At 51.1% G+C, this 14,798-nt stretch overlaps 1 long non-coding RNA gene across 1 annotated transcript in view; it reads left to right on the top strand.

The window, feature by feature from the left end:
- LOC121660313 overlaps positions 1-8,637 on the top strand; it is a 36,866-nt gene extending 28,229 nt beyond the window's left edge. Inside the window, exons 5-6 of the long non-coding RNA XR_006014597.1 lie at positions 421-658; positions 1,119-8,637. This is a non-coding gene — a long non-coding RNA (uncharacterized LOC121660313). The remainder of the gene's footprint in view (positions 1-420; positions 659-1,118) is intronic.
- Positions 8,638-14,798: the final 6,161 nt, after the last annotated feature.

Raw genomic sequence — 14,798 nt, 5'->3', positions numbered from 1 at the left:
GAGATGCAGGAAACAGTCCCAGACACAATTCCAGCCACCTCTGCCCTGCCCATGGCTGCTCCTGGGACCCCTGGAACACAGGGCAGAAGGATGGAGGGAAGCAATGCCTTGGCATCACTGGGCTCTGGTTTAACTCCTTTTTTGCAGCCATTTTGAATGCTGAATGAAGGAGGAAAAATAGCATGAGCCATAAAAATCCAAGCCAGTCTCTGATGTCAGATGTGTTTGAAAGTGGAATTGCTTCTGTGACAGGGAAGGAGTGTATTTACTAGCACTTCCTGCTTTCTAAACCAGTCTTTTAAAAAGCACTGGTTTGGGTGGGAAGTTTGTTTGGATTGTTTGGAAATTATTGAGGAGGGAATTGAAATTATTAATGGGATTTTTTTTTCTTTCCCTTCATATGTCACTGAACTGCACAAGAGAGCCGCAGACTCCAAACTGTGAATGCCTGTTCCTGGACTCTGAGCTCCTGAGGTTGATTTTACCACTTCAATAATAAGGGGAAATTATGTGGATTGGTGGCAGAAGCAAGTTATATGGTGAGTGGAGAGGAACACATCTCCAGAACCACGTTACTGCCTCAGACAAGGCTGCAGCAGGCAACGGCGCCCGGCTCTCCCGGCACAGACGACTACAATGAATGACCTAAGAGGCCCTGGTAAAAATTAATTGAGTTAATTAATTGAGCATCTGTGGCATGGCTATTTTCTCTGCATGCCCTGGCTCTTAGTCCTCACTTCTGAGGGGAGAAAGTGTCATTGAACCAATTTATTGGCAGTGCTGGTTCTCTGAGGCAGAGGTTGTCACCCTCGGTGTCCCGTTGGCTCTGAGATACTCATTGCAGGTGTCTGAGCCTCAGCTGGGACTGGGCACTGTTTGAGCTTGTGGCAAGGTTTTCTATCTGCAGAGAACAGGGAGAAGGAAATATTTTGGGGAGTTTCTATGCTAGTGTTCACAGAGGAATGGCATTGCATTCCCTCCAACTGCTGCAAGCCCAGGATGGGACATGGTGCTGAGGGCACCTGCGTGGGGGAGGGCAGGCTGGGTGCCCAGCATGCCTCAAGATTCCTCAAAAGTGATGTAAACCTAGTCCTTCCATTTCCTTTTGTTATGTGCAGCAGGTCAGGTCCTGCTCTGGAAGTCACTGAGTTGTGGATCAGCCACGTAGCTGATGGAAACGCTGCTGCTGGCCCGTGGAAGGGTTTTATTTTTCAGCCAACACATACAGGAAAGAATAAAGTTTTATTTTCTTAGCTATCACTTTTTGCAGCCCGTGTCAAGCTAACAATGGCTGGGTATTCCTCTGAGGTTGTAAAATAAGCTCATTCATGCTTTCCTTTCTCTCTATTTGCTGTAAGAAAAATCTACTGAGCTTCTGTTTGCTTTTGAGGTGGAGCCCGTGGTATGGCACCAGCAGCCAAGCACTGCTCTGCTCAAACATGAGGGCAATGCCATTTGTGTTCCCTCAGCCACACGGGTACAGAGATAGGGAAATGTCAGTGGGAGCCTCTTGTTGGCTCCTTCTCACCAAGGGGAGCCTCCCTCCCTCCCTGCTGCCTTTGCTGGAGCTCTGTCATTTCCACTATGGACCGTGCAGGGAGCAGCGGCCACTTCCCACTGAGTCAGAGCTGAATCACCGCCCCACACTGAGCACAAGGGGCCCCAGGGCTGCTGGAGATGCTGCTTTGGTGGTGGTGGAAGCCGAGTCTGTATCAATGTGGGGATGGATGGGGGATGTTGTCCTTTGGCACATAGTGGTGGCCTGTTGATATGCGGCATTGAGGTGCAGCAGAGGCCAGGGGAGGAGATGATAAAGTGACATGTGTGTCTTTGGAAAGAGAGGCAGCCAAAGATTCACCTGACTCCCTGAGAAGGGGCATGGTGGAGGAGTTTGGATGCTATGCCAAAACCTCCTGCCGGTGACAGGAGACTAGCGATGGCAATATTGCCAGCATGGCTGTGGGACAAGGACAGCAGCACTTCAAACAGCTTTACCTGCCAGGAGCAAAATGCTTTAGGAAGTATAGCCAGGCATTTGGCAAACCTTGCAGGATTTTCAGGGAAAAGTGTGGTTGAGTATGTGGCCATCCTGGAGAGCCCCGGGGACAGCAGTTGTGTATCTACAGCTGCAGGAAGAGGTGGGCACACACTGACATGAGACCAGGTCCAGTTACAGTCCAAATGTCAGAGCTCACTAGCAACCACTGAAATCCTGGTGGCCAGACATAGCTGAAAAGCAGATCTCACCAAAAATTAGGTGAACTCACAGGCAGTTGGACTTTCCAGGTTTGAGGATATGCTTTATCTTGACTCATCCAGGCTTAAGCCATGGGCACATCCCAGTTGCTTTGCTGACAGGCAGGTCCGGTTTGGCCTGGAGGGGCAGTCCAGAAGCAGGAATCACACCTGGGGAAGAGGAAGACACATGGGAGTGGTTGAGGAAGGAACGAGACATCCCTCCTGTCCTTTCAACAGGTTTGGGGCCTATTCTTTGGTGTGTTTTACTGGTCCAAAAGCAGAGCAGCCTCCCGTCCTGAATTCCTCCCCAGTTCTCCCATCACAGCATGACCAGTATGAATGCCGGCAGCTGGAAGACTGGAATAGCAGCTACCATTGCGTAGGCCCCACTGATTTGTCCTGTGGTTTTTCCATGTCCTTTAATCTCCAGTAAATAATCCCTCACTTCCTTGTGGTCTTTCTAATTCCATGCTCCGTGCTGGTGCTTCCTGTAAACAGCGGAGCTGGTGGCCCGTGTGTGGCCACCGCCGTGTAATTGAGGCTCTCCCCTGCTGTGCAAAGGGCATGTGACAGGGCTGTTTGTCAGGCTGGATGGGGCTATGGCCACGGGCTAAATAATGGAAATACCAGATTCTCCCCTCCATCGAGCCAGAAGAAGTCAGGGCTGGCTCTGATGAGGCCATTGGATCATACTGGTGTAAAACCAGCACGTGTGAGAGCATCAGGTCCAGACACCAATGAATTGCACCATCTGGCCTCCAGAAATCATGATTAGGCCAGTGCTTGAAAGCAAAACTGGGCTAAATTACAGGCAATGAGGTCCCTCCAGCACATGTTTGCACTGGTGCTTGGTCTTTGATGGAGGAGCCATGTCCCATGCACAAGCTGTGACCAGACCTTGCTCAGCCCTTAATTGCCACATCTATGGTCTAAAATTTTGAGTGGAGTACTAAAATAAAAGAAAAAGATTAAGGGTCTATGCTGAATGAAGCCTCTTCCTGATGCTGGCTGCCCCACAGGCTGGATCCTTTGCCACCAGAGGTAAAGCAAGAGGCCACCAGATCCTCCTCGGACAGCAAGGGAGGTTGAGAAGGCATTTTTCTGGTCAAAATATCTTCAGCTGCTCTATGAGGGCAGGAGCTGTGACATTTGTGTATCAGATACCCATCCTCAAGCCTAAAAGCATTTATTTTCCCCAGTGAATTTGTGTCAAACTAACGGTGGATTACAGAGGGCTGTGACAGTGGGCTGCACTTTTTGGGTGGCACAGCTTTTCCTCCTGTATGAAATCTCCCCTCTCTGGGTTTCTGCTGACCAGCAGATCCCTCCACAGATATCTGAGCATCCAACAAACTATTTCTGCAGGGACTTCTCTGCTCCCAACAGATCTTGGGTTCTCACCTGTGCTTGTCCTGGCCATCCTTCTGCAGGGGCATCTGCACATACCTGGCTGGAAGATGACAGTGTGAGTGTGTTGGAGGTCTTGGTGCAATCAGATGGGTGCAATTCTGCCAGCCCTGCCAACATTTGCAACTTGCAACATCAGTGCTGAGCTTTACACATCCATAGGAGGGATCCTCCCTTTACACATGCTCCTTTCCAGCACAGCTGCTTCCAGAAATCTCCAGGTTTCAATCCATTGGCTATTTCAACTTAGTCCCAATTTATTTCTTTTATTTACATAAGCTCCCAGCAGCCAAGCCGTGTCAGCCAAGGGAATCCTGCTCAGTCTTTCAGCATTAACATCTCAATTATCAGAGCAATGCCTTCCTCCACAAGAGGATTGAACATGTGTGTTGGAACTCCTTGAAGTATTTTCAGAGCTGAAGCATAAGCAGGGATTCGTTTTGGAGTGGCATTGGAGGTGCTCAAAAAAGTGCTGTGAGGTAAAGGCCAGCCTCAATTCATGTCATTTGATGTCACTTAATGTCTGCCACCTTGTTTAGAATGGGACAGTCAACAGGAAATATGTAGCAGAGCTGAGATTTTCCTTTCCTTTAATGCTAATGACCCAGCTGTATCTCACCACAGTGCTTGTATCCCAGGGAACTGCATGGATCCTGCTGCTGGCTTGTGTGCCGAGTGCCCATCCTGCTCCTCAGACGCTGGTGTTGGCTCAGGAAGTTAGGAGGGCTGATGAGAGGCAGCAGGTGGTGAAGTTTGAGTTTCTGGCTGCTCACCCAGCTCCAGAATGACTGAATGTTGTCAGGAGCAATCCCAGAGCATCCCACGGAGATCAGATGGGGAATATCTTTTCCTTGCCCCTTGGAGGACTGGGAATTGGTGGCTTTTTTCATTACCCCCTTTCCCTTGTGAGGAAGATGCCACATTGCCACCAGACTGGGCTCTTTTGGCTGGAACAGCCTTATGCAAAACTAGACTAAAGCAAAACCCCTACGAGCTGTTTGATGGCTCACTGAGCCCTCCCAGAAGTGCCACAGGTGGGGATGAAACTCCCCCATTCTGTCTGCATTTCTGCCTGTGCTCCTGGATCTCCCTGGCCTCAGGCTGACCATGAGCCTCCCCCACTCCATTTGTTCTGACAATGGGGATGTGAGAAGCCTCGAGAGGAACAGAAAGGCTTTGCCCAGGCAGCAGTAGAAGCCCTTCAAACCTGCAGCCAATAATCGTTGCCTGGAGCTGGTCCCTTTGGCTCCAGGCACTGCTGAATTTGCTGGTGGAGAAAACCACTGCTTTGGATCAAAGCACTGTTAAAGGAGACTTCACAAAAGTAGAATAGCTCGTGGTCAAGAAGAGCTGCCAGACTCCTGCTTTCTCAGTAACTAATAAAAGTGCTTTTTAACACAATTAATGTGATGTCTTGCTAAAGACCGAGGGAAATTGGAATTGAGACATTTGTATTTTGACAGACCTTGTGGAAAACTTCTGTTCAGACTGGTAGGAATGAAACCAATAAATTTCTGAAGAAACTTTCTGAATTCAGCCTTCAAGATAATAGATAGGCTGTTCTGACTGTGGATAAATAAACTCTGTTTTTATAAGCGCCTAAAGACCTTCGGGATGACGAAGTGGAACATACTTCAAGTCTCCAAAGATGGGAAGTGGCTTCTGAGTCAAATGCCCTCCTGTGCCAGGGCTCGTATTTTAGACTGAGATCACTCTTTTGTGACTTGTTGACAGGTTTTTTGTTGTACTTTGAAAAAAAAAAAAGGAAAACGTCCCAGGCTGGAAATAGCAGTGAAACATTCCCCAACTGGCCAACCTGTTCTTCAAGAAAACTTCCCAGGGAACATAAAGCTCCAGCTGCAGCCCCAAAAACACTGACTAAGAAATGGCCCCTTAAGTAATGAGTACAGTGAAAAAAATCTATTCTGGGTTACCACAGCCCCTGCCTGAGCATTGCTCATCTCTTATCTTGTGGTGCAGGTGATCACCTGCAGAAAGAAGATTTGGTTCCCACCAGGAAATGCTTAGAGGGTGGACTCTGAACGTGGGAAACTTAACTCACTCCCTTTTTCCTTCCCCCTCCCATGAAGAACAGCCCTCCTTGCAATTCCTGCCCTCCCTGGCAGCCATCCCAAAGACAGGTGGTGAAAAGGCTGGGTCAGAGCTCATGACATTCTGGAAAATCAGGACAGGTCTCTGCATTTGTGCAAGACCAGGGCTTAACTCTGCAAGTGAAACCAAGAGAGATGCAAGAGAGGGCCATGGGTGATGAGCAACACTGGAGCCTTGGCACTAAGCTTTGTTTGCTTTGTCCTCCTGTGTATCCACCTGCTGATGGGGGCTGTTGGATGTGCTGGCCAGCAGGATATGCTTTATTTGAACCAAACACTAAGTCAGTGGTGGAGGAAAAAAGAGATGTCACATATACAGGGTGGAGCCCAAGCCAGGCTGATGGGCTCCAAATGGATTCCTGCAGTGGCAGGAGGCTGAAGGATGGTCCTGACACAAGGGTGGGACACGGGGTCTCAGGATCAAACACCAGTGCAATGGCCAAGGGGCTGAGGCTCAGAGGAGAGGCACCAGCACATTCCAAGAGCTGGCTCAAGGAACTCTGTTTCTTTGGTTTCTCAGAGAGAAAATGAAGGGAGAGCAGGTCAGGGCTTGTGATCTACAAAGGTGATGGAAATAGGGGGGGAGTAACGGGATTTAGGAGGCAAAGTCTTATCAGGTGGCAGGAAATGGGTACCAAATGAATCCAGCCTGTGATAAAGGCTCTTTTATTTAAAAATCATTGCCCAGGGAAGTAACATAGCAAAGCTTATGCTGATTCTCTTCTGAGAATGTTTTGATCATGACTGGTCCCTCCCCACCAAAGCAGATGCCCTGTTTCATGTGGAAATGAATTCAGGTCTGAGTTGCCCCAGGGATGAGCAGCAACCCACCCTGCCTTGGGGCCTGGATTAGGGAAAGGCAGGTTGTCCTTGCCAAGGAGCCGAGCGGGATCAGCGAAGGGTTTCAAGAAGATGCTGAGGCTTTGACTCATGTGCAGAAGAGTTCCCGGGAGCAGCCAGACGCGGCAGCATCCCTGCGGGTCGGCACTGGGCCGGTGCCCAGGTGCCCTTTAGCCCCCTTGGGCTCTGGCTGCTGGGGGCGGGGAGGACAGAGGGGGGGGCTTTTCTCTAGCAGGGGAAAAATCAATCTGCTTTCAGTTCAGCAGCTCACACTCGGGCTGGCTGCAAGAAACGTGTGCTCTGCCGCCAGAGACACCGCAGTTGCTACAGCAACTGCAGAGGACGGAGACACCCTCCCTCTGCCACCCTCCACTCCCAAAATAAGGCAGAGCAGGGAAAGCGGTGGTGGGGAGGCAAAGGAACTGGTAGGGACGACCCTCGGCAGCCACGGCTGCTCCGCGCTCTGCTCCCACCCACGAGCGGTGCTCGGACACCGCTCTATTCCCATCAGCGCTCACAAGCGCTTCGTTTCCAGGTCATCAAGATTCCATTCAGCAGATCTGCAACCCGGGACGGCCTGGCAGAGCACGAACCCAGCCCAGCCAGCCCAGCCCACGCACCCGCATGCGGCGGGACGGGGATGCGATGCCGGGGATGCGATGCCGGGGATGTGATGCTGGGCATGCTGCGGGGAGCGCCTCAGCGAAGGGGGGGCAACGGGAGGATAAAACCGAGCGGCGCTGCCATCTCATTACTATTTAAATCGGGCTCCGCGTGGTTCCCAGCACTGTGCCATCCTGCCTCCATAAAAGCTCATGGTTTCCCCTGGTGCTGCTCTCTTAAATATTTAATGACAGGAGGAAGAGCTGCTTTAAGAAACACTTCAGTGCTTCCATCCGAACAGAAGGTTATTTCAGGTGGCCAGAGCAGGCAAGAAAAACCTTTAGCTGTTAATTTTTCAGGATTCTGCAGCTATTGAAGGGGTGGCAGCATGATGACGCAGACTAGGGGGAAAAAGAGAGATCTTCTACGTGTCTGGAGAGAGTAAGGACTCCTGAGGTCTGTCCTGCATCCTCTTCCTGACTACATGTCAGTGTGGCTTGATGTCTTATACTGAAACACTTGAATGAGGCTACAGCTTTGGAGCTTTAGTGGAAAATCCTTGAAGTTCACCTGCCTCCAGATCTTGGCCGTGCACCCTGCCCTCCCCATCCCCTCTGGATGTATCAGGTTTGCTGAGTGCCAAGGATATTTGAAGGCGTCCACCTGCCAGAGACTTCCTAAGGATTTATTTGGGTTCATGAAATGTTTGAAAAGTCTGGGTAAAATTACTGTGGAAGGAAATGTGTTTTAATGCGAGCCAAATCATAACTCAGGCCATTCTGATATGAGAGAGGAGGGCTGTGCTCCTGCTTCCCTGACAGTCCTGTGTCCCAATGCATCACTCCTGCGTGGACCAGCTCAGTTATTTTGGTACTCGGCTGTCAGGGGGTGGGATGGCAGCAGGGCTAATGGAAGTGTTGCCACAGCCCATATTATTTTCCTAATAAAGCTGATTTTGTCATAGGGAAGCAGCTGGTGTCAGGCTGAAATCGGTGCCCCTGAGCACCATTTCCAGAACAAGTTGGGCACAAGCACTATTTAAAGCAGACAGACGTGCCAGGCACAGCCCCTGTGGTGGCCTGCACCGCACTGCTCCTTGGTGGGAACTGTGAACTGTGCACCAAACCTCTTTGTTAATGCCTGTCCCTTCCCCTGCAGCCGTGCTGCAATCAGGTTTTCATTTGAATTATGCAAAAAGGACGGTGTCAGTGATTTCTCAGCACTGATTTTGTGGAAGGGCAGCTCAGTAATTTATGTCTTCAATATCCAAGGACAGCATTTGTGGAACCTTCTGTTGCTGCTACCCAGGATAAGAAACAGCCTCCCAAGAGAGACAGGGTGGCTGCAGTGGGCCCCAAAAAGGTGCAGGGAGCATATCAACAGGTGTTTGCATTAGTGGTTTTGATGGGACAGGATTTCTTAATTAGCAAGACCTTCTGAAAAGATCCTGTTACAGAACCACGGCTAAAATCAATCAGCAGACGCAGCCAAGTGGATTTCTGCACATCTAAAGGCAGGAAAAGAAATAGCACAAGATCTGCTCGGTGCTGCAGAGGGGAGGATTTCAATGCTGCTGAGCAAAGCGTGTGTGCCGCATCTCTGCATCCCGGGAAAGGTGGGATAACCCAGTGGCTGGAGCAGGTAATGCATCCAAAAGAAAGCGGGGAGGGGGGGTAAAGGGCAGCCCGAGTTTTGTGGAGGGTCATGAATTCTCTCCCAACGAAGCACTTTGAAGGTGAGATGTGCTACAAGAGTGCTGAGGATTACGGGTTTGTGTCTCTTGCCTCCAGGTCCCTGGGCTAGAGGGGCGGGAGCTGAAGGCAGGGCTGGGAGCCCCATGCTCTGCCTCCTGCCCTGCCTCTGCAGCACGGGAAGCCCTTTCCTAAAGGTTTGGAAAGAGATTTTGTGCAAGTTCTTTCCAAAACCCCCAAACCAGGCTTCCAGCCAGGGTTTTAACCCTGCTCAGAGGGCAGAACACACAGAACCTGGCAGGATCAGGCCCTGCTTGTCTCTTTATCCCTCCCCGGCTCTGCTTGAGCAATAACCTACTTTTTTTTTGCTTTGCAGAAAGAACATCTTGGATTATGTTGCTGAAAATGAGAGGTTTCAGTCATGGTATCAGATGAGCTGCAGGTAAGCAGCGGGTTTAATGTCAGCTTTTTTGGCAGCTTCTTTATTCTCTCCCCTCTTTGTACAAACAAACCGTCTTTGTGAGGAAGTTCATTTTCCTTTTTAGCCACAGCATTTGTCAACATGGCTTCCCAATAATCCTCTCTGTGCAGATAAAGGCGAGCTGGCAGCCACACCGCAGCCTTCACCTCCAGCCTGCTGCCTACTCTGGCTCATTAAGGGACTTTCCCCTCTCTTGCAGGGCAGAAGCTGTGCCCACATGAAGGATCCTAACTCCCAGGGTGACACTCAGTTACCCTTAACTCCATCCTAATCAGCCCTGTCCAATTAAGGTGCAAGGGAACAAAATCCCAGGCCCCAGAGCATGTGGGATGTAGGGCCTTTCTCCCCTCATTAGGCAATCTGGGGCATCATCCACCAGAATCTAGTCCAGGGTATAGGAGGCAAAGAGAAACTTCACTTGGACTGCCTCTGTCCTTTCCATGTTCATTCTTTTTGACCTCGCAAGGCTCTCGGACCAAAGTATCACTTTACATTAAAAACCACCACAAAGCCCTTCAGATCAAAGCCCTGACACAGGCCAGGCTGCACACCCTGCGGGTTGCCAGCACAGGATCCTGCCCAGGATTCACACTGCCCCAGCTTAACCAGTGAAGGCAGGAGAAGGAGCTGACTGTGCCAGGGAAACAGCACCTACTTTCACAGCCCCACGCCCGACTGTTTCCCTTTGGTGCCGGCTGGTTTGGAAGATTTTAACTTGCAGCCTCCTTAACTGCTTCATTTCTGCTAATTTGCACTATCCCACTCCCAGCAACATCACCAAACTCTCCAGCAGTGTGAAGGCGGGTGAGCTGAGATGCCCTTGCTGCCGAGCTAAACAGCATTGGGGCTCGTTTTACTGCTTAGAAATCTGTAAGGCATCAAGCAGGTCGATGAATAATCCAGTTTAAAAATCATAATAGAGGGGCTGGGTAACTTTATACAACACTGGCCTAAATTCATACATCAAGTGACAAACTGTAATGAAAAATTAAAGGGCCCTGCTTGGCACAAGTTGGGTGCTGCATGATTTGAATCCCAGGAAGCAGTCACCTCACGTGGAGCAGCTCTGCCCGTGTCCCTCGTGCCTGCGCAGAAATGGTGCAGGGGTTCAGACAACCTGCACAGGCATCAATTTTTTTTCCCCCAGCTTGTGGCTTTTCAAGCTCAGCAGTGCTAAAACGTGACGTGGGCTCACAAAGGACACGTGCAGCCCGTGGGGTGAACCGCAGCCTGAACAGCTCCCCCAGCAGCTGTCCTTCTAGTAATACATTCCTCCTGGACAGTGTTTCACGGGATTGCTAGGATTTGAGGAGAGAGGAGGCTGGCTGGAAGTGAGACAGGCTCCAGGTTTATCCTTGAAAGCCCCTGTGCTGCAGAGCCTGGGGCTGCCTTTGGCAGCCTGCCTGAAGGAAGATGTCGGTGGAGGCTGAAGGCTGCCTCGTGCTGTATGAACCCACCAATCCCCTTCTCAGCCAGCTAAGTTGGAGATAAATCTCCCTATTAGCAATGCATAAAGCAGGCCAAAATTCGAACAGCTTCTTAGGCAGGAGGTGAAGCAAAAGCTCAAAATAACTTGAAATAAGTCCTTTCTGTGCTCCGGGCTAGAAAGTGGTTGTTTTGGAGCTTTCCCACAGTGTGCCTGGCCTGCCTGCTGGGAGAGAGGGGTGCTGAGCAAGGCAGCAAAATCAGGTAAAAAATAACCCCATCCCAACGTCAGCAACAGAGCTGAGAGGAACCAGAAGTCCTGAGCCGTTTCGAAGTTGTGTTAAATAATAAAGCAGAGAAATGAATAAATTAGCTGAGCATCTATTTAGGTCAGCCCTCTCCGCTTCTCCCAGCCGCCTCCGTGTGCCTCCTCCCCGCAGCGATCAGCTGCTCGGTGCACGCTGTGCCTGCGGATCCGCTCCCTCCTTGGGAACAGCCGGGCTCTCGGGAAGTGCGGGTTGAGCAGGTGTCACGTCGCCTGCACACGTTCACCCCAGCCTTCGGAAGCGGCAGGCGAGCTTCCTTTTCCGTTACTGGGGCAAAAAGTGTTCTGGAAAATCCCATTAAAGCACTAAGCGTGGGCTGCGCACACATGGCTGCTCCCTTCCTGGCGCTGTCCCCCGCACGCAGCCCCGCACCGAGCTGCAGGGTCCTGCTCCACGGGATGCAGCCGCCCAGGAGCTGCGTCTCCCTGCTCTGCCTGCTCCGCTGCTGCCAACCTGGTCATCCCCCAGCTCTTTCCCATTCCCAGCTTCCAGCCACGGCAGCACCTCCACCTTTGCAGACCATCATTCCCCACCCTGCAGGTGCCCCAGGCTCGGTTATGTGATTGCAGTTGTCATCTGTTGATTTGGGGACATCCAGCCAGATGGACCAGGCTGATTGACACAGATGGGGAATCAGCTTTTAAACCCCTAAGCTCCCCTCAAATCATTCAAACGCTTCCAGAAAAATGGAACGACTGTGCAGTCCTATATATGTCTTTATTTACATGTTTCCCAAGCCTAAAAAGCCCTCTTTGATGTCCAGAACATCTCGTGGGTTTCAGCTATAAGCAAGCTGGATAAACACTGACCAAGATGGAATTTATCTGCATCAAGGGCTGCTCCATCTCAGCCCAACTCCTGCTGGTCCTCCCAAACTCCACAGGTAGCTGGAGGAGGTCTCCAGTGATGAACCCAGCCAGAAGCAGCATCCAGGGTGTAGGCAATGGAAAATGAGATGTTACTAAGTTTGGCCAGGCTTAGCTGGCTCCTTGCAGGTCCCAGCCTGTGAGTCACTGGTACGTGGGCCATCAGCACGGCCTCCCCTCTGGAGGAAGGAGTGGAGGTGGAAAAATAACAAGAGGAAACCAGTTGTTAGTAGTGCCAGCTCCAGGGAGAGTGGGAGGAGGTGGCAGTCCTGGAGAGAAAGGTCAGGGCTGCACTGCAGGCTGCTGCCTGATTTTTCCTCCTGCCATCATGGTAGGAAGCTGCTTACAGGAACACATTCGTGCAATATGTATGGAGGGTCTGGGCTGATCTGAGGGGGGAATGAAAGCCTCCAACAGCAGCCAGAGGTGATGCAGGATTTGTTTCTGGTCCCTGCTCACTCATCTCCTCTGATTTCTACTAAGCTGAACTTGAGTACCCCTGTTAAAAGCAAATTTTGGCCCCTTGCAAACATTTTAAAAGAAGATGCTCTTTTCAGATGTACTGGGAACAAACACATCCATCTCCCCACTGTGGCTAAATACCAGTGCAGAGTGTTTGTTCCCCAGTCCCTGCCCCACCACGGCACTGATGCCCACCTGCAGCTGAGCCAGAGACTCTCGCTCTTACTCTTTGTACTGGTCCTTGGTGACAGTGGCAGGGGGACATTCAGGCATAGCCCATGAGCCAGTGACCCCGTTCCTCATCCAAAGCCAGTGAAAATATTGATGGGAAAAATAAAAGATTGCACATCTCCAGCCTCTTCTGGTGCCTCAGCTCTCTTAACTGGTGCTAACTGGAGTGCATCAGTGGAGGACACAAGCCTCAGCTACTGTTCCCACGTCCCTGCCATCCGTCCAGGAGCACTGTGCCATGACAGCTCCCCTTCCCACAGGGATATCTGCAGCTGTGGATCAGCACTTCTGCTCTCCTTTGCCTTGCAAGAATTCCTTTTCTCTTGAACCCTCTCATCTGACAATTGCCACCAGTTGCCAGTGGTTTTTCTCACCTCCTATCCCAAAAGCACAGAGCCAGCTGCCTCTCCACTGGCTGACTGGCATTTTCCATCAATGAAACGATTTCTTTATGCCTTCAAGGAAATTACAACAGCTTTCGGGGGGGGGAAGGCACAGCCAGGTAGGATGCCAGGTCAAGGGGGAAACTGCTGTGTGAAACTTGCTGTTACTCCCTGGTGATACCCCCGCTCCCCGAGCGGGACTAATTCTCCCACTCTGAGCCAGAGCGGGATCTGTTATGCTCAGGCTCCCTCTAGTGCCTCCATGCCCCGTTGTTCTGGCTTCTCTGGAGGCGTATTGGCCATTTGTCCGCGGGGACTGTCCACCACCCTCACTCCCCTGCAGCGTCGCTCGGCTCTACAGCACAGCCAAGCCCTGTTTGCCCACAGGCTGGGAACAGCCCTAAAATCGCCCCAAAGCCACCGGCACCTGCCAGGGCAGCGACCTCTTGGGGACCTGCCAGACAGCCCAGTCCTGGCTGCGCTTGCTGGGGTGAAGGAGGGTGACGATGAAGGTGGCCATATCCCACAGAGTGCTCCCTCTGACAAGGCACAGCCCTGCACGCTGCAGCTGCACTTCGGTGGTGTCTGCAGGGCGAGGTGGGAATGGGTGGTGATGGGTGAAGTGCCTGAGCTGCCCTGGGAGCGGCCCAGGGTGGAAATTTTCCGTGTGAGCCAGCAGGGACAGCCATAAGTATCACTGCACTCTCCCCACTGCTTGATACCTCCCCACGAGGGAGCAGTTTGTAGGGGTGCCCCACAGTCTGTGCCAGGCAAAGGCAGCTGGACTCCTAATCAACACCTGGAAGTGTTTATCACTGCTTTTGTGCTCAGGACACTGGGGAGCTGCGCTGTCACGCTGCGTCCGGCATCCTACACGAACATGGCCTTTCCTCATCTTCTTCCTGTGGAAATGGGGAGGAAATTTCCACATGTTTTGGGAAATGACTGGACCCAACCTCTGTTCAAGCCCTTGTAAAAACTCAGCCTGGCTCAGCTCTGGCACCAGCACCACGCTGGACAATGGACAGTCGCTGGCATTACTGAATGGGGGCAGCCACAGTAATTCTTTACTCCAAGTCAGAGTCTGCTCACAGGGAGGGAGGAGGCAAGGTAGGGGAGGCTGCTGAAATGTGGTGTCGGCATGAAAAGCGTGACAAACCTGACAGAGATCAATCAGCATAAGTGTGTGAGATGCAAGGACAGCAACTGAGATACAGTTGTCAAAGGCACTGTGAGATTTTTATGATTTTTTTTCATAATTGCTTTGCAGCTGGAGTAATTACCATCCTATTTAACAAGAGCAGCTCCTTTAATAGAGGACACTTGGGCTAACATGCACTAATTAAGTCTGTAATCACTGGAAGTGTGACTAAAGGTTTTGAACTGGCCAATCATTCTCAGTAACACCATAATTAGAGGCAAAGCAGCTCATCAGGGCACGGGAGAAATTCAAGGGGGCTTGATCCTGCCTTGGATCATCCTTTTTACCTGGTTCTCTGCATTGGTTTGTAGGGATTTATAAAGTACCCTGAACATGTTCCACTCAGCCCCATGAACTGAATGCTCTTCCACAGTTTCATTTTAATAATTTGGCGTATGGATCTTGTAATCACCTGGGCATTAAGCACAGCTTCTCTAAACCCCACCTGTCTGACTGCTCATCTGAGTGGCCCCAGCAGCAGCTGGGAAAAAGCAAATTATTGCTGTATTGAAATTATTGCTCCAACAGCAATA

The sequence above is a fragment of the Corvus kubaryi genome, unplaced genomic scaffold (genome assembly GCF_017639235.1).
Source record: "Corvus kubaryi isolate FWS band 111438036 unplaced genomic scaffold, C.kubaryi_AGA036_p1.0 124, whole genome shotgun sequence".
Classification (NCBI taxonomy): Eukaryota; Metazoa; Chordata; class Aves; order Passeriformes; family Corvidae; genus Corvus; species Corvus kubaryi.
This window is presented reverse-complemented; position numbering and strand designations above follow the sequence as displayed.